We start from the raw sequence: 2,364 nt of genomic DNA, 5'->3' as shown, positions 1-2,364 counted from the left end.
GTCCTTTTTGGCCATTCTATGGTTGCAGCACATCTCCATCGCATCTATTCTGTTGTTTTTTTCTTTAAAAGTCCAGGTCTCGGGGCCATATAAGAATATGGGGACGATGTAGCACTCCACCATTTTCTTTCTTGAAGGTAGAGATAATTGCCAGGATGTAACAAGTTTATTCATTCGGCTGAACCTTGCTTTGGCATTTGCTTTTATTCTTATATTTATTAATATGAGTATACTTCACTAAAAACAGCTTGCAGTCTACTTTTATCGACACTGCTGGAGTTTATTTTAGGGACTGGAACTTGATTCACTTTAACATTTGTACGGTTTAAATTGTATAAGTTCTTAAGTTCATTTGATATGTTTTGGGGCTTTTTAATCAAAGTGCTGTTTGTTGGCTTAAATAACTTAAATTTTATATTTTAGCAAAATGGTGATGTTTTAGACAGAAATGGTGCTGCCAAAATGTACAAAATAGGCGAAGAGCGTGTTTTCTAAATAAGCCTTAAAAACCTTTCTGAGCGTCGGCTGCTTTTTACTTCCCAGAAGCAGGCTCATTGGATGAAATCTGTACTGCACAAAGAGCTCATTTTTCTATTGAAGTATCTCGAAACAAGTCTGTTCTTACAACTGATTAGGATTTTCAAATCAGCTAAAAAAAAACTTTGTGAAAGCTTCACTGTGTTTTTCAGACCAACAAACGTACTTAAAAAGAAGGACATTGAATTAATTAACTCGTTCGTTGGTTGAAGTCAAAGACTGCAGGGGGCTCTGAGCTTGAAATGTGTTCATTCTCACGGAGCCTACAATGTTCAGTTATTTAGGATATCTGTAGATGAGGACCAAAAGCTTGTGAATATGTTAGAACTCTCTCACTAACCGGCAATACCTCTCAGTACAAAAATCCTTTTTACAATGTCTGAGTCTGCACAAAGATACTGAACCAGAATTCAAAAGAAGTCTTTAATTCCTTACCCAAGTGAAACATTATAGCAACTAGGACAAGGCTTCCGCCTCTAGTCATACGTCATGCCAGTCTCTTAAATGGGACAACACAAGTAAACAGCTCTTAGTACCTGCTGCTACTTAATTTCTCGTTAAAATGTCGTTATAAAGGTCAGCAAGTCATTATAATGTCTGAGTTCTTGCCCCTTCCTACTGGTCTTCATTCGTTTTGAAGTGTCTCCGGAGACATAATGAATTGGCAACTTTCCCTATCACTACATCTAAAATGTCCCGCTATCAGTTTCTTTCTCGTGAATTTTGTTATTGTATTGAGACAGTTTATCAATCTTGTTTATTTAAATAGTTTTCACTTACGTGATTGTCATGAGATTTATGGTTTTATCTGTTATTTCCAAAAGATCTCGAAATGTTGCTTTTTGAGTTAAAAGTGTGTATATTTTCTGTTTTCCCCATTTTTGAGGGAGGGGGGGGGGTTTAGCAAACATACATCTTTGTTAATGTTTTGATAATCATTAATGAGAATGAGGGGGTTTTATCATGCTCTGTGAGCACTTATTTTTTAGAAAAAGGACTGTACTTGAGTACCTTTCCTTGACTAATTTGATGAATTCGTTCCGGTTATTCAAAGATTGTTTTACCGTTTTATTCTATATATAGTTACCCATGTATGCGACTTTGACAATAAAATACGTTTATCAAAAGGATACAAATAAACACAACCGAGAATACAAGAATTCAAGCAATTGTTCGAAAGAAAGAGGGTTTTTTTCACATTTTCTTAGGAGCATGACGAAATGGTAAACGGAGTCGATTTTCCCGTGTATTAATAGATGCTCGCCACAACAGAGCTAGGTCCAGCAAAAGGTGGAGAGGCCTGTAACTTTCGGGTGAGAGGTGTCAATAAAGAAATAAGATTTACTCATTATCCCTCTCATTTGGACTTTGATAAGGTCAGTGTACAAATAGGATTTGTTCACGTTTTTAGAAGGTGGGCTTTGAAAACGTTAAAGTGCACGTCATGGTGGATTTTAATCCATTTCTATTTTCAACGTTCTCCTGCTAGATTTTGATGTATGAGGGTCGTTCAAAACGTTTTGCCTCCAATTCCATAATATCTTTATTACTGATGCTACATACAAAAGGTATACACCAAATGAAAGCTTAGGAAGTCTGCTACTTGACAGAACCTTTATTTTTCAACGCAATTGCCTTCTTCGTCAATGCAGATCCGCCAACGTCGAATAAGTTGTCGCATGCCTTCGGCGAAAAATTCATGTTGTTTTCCTCTGAACCAGCGACGCACATCTTCTTGAATTTCATAGTCATCCACATAACGTTTTCCTTTGAGGTACTCCTTCAACTTAGGAAAAAGATAAAAGTCAGAGGGAGCAAGGTCTGGAC

The sequence above is a fragment of the Aplysia californica genome, unplaced genomic scaffold, assembly GCF_000002075.1.
Source record: "Aplysia californica isolate F4 #8 unplaced genomic scaffold, AplCal3.0 scaffold00418, whole genome shotgun sequence".
Lineage (NCBI taxonomy): Eukaryota > Metazoa > Mollusca > Gastropoda > Aplysiida > Aplysiidae > Aplysia > Aplysia californica.
The sequence above is the reverse complement of the archived record's forward strand: the minus strand, read 5'-3'. Positions refer to the sequence as shown.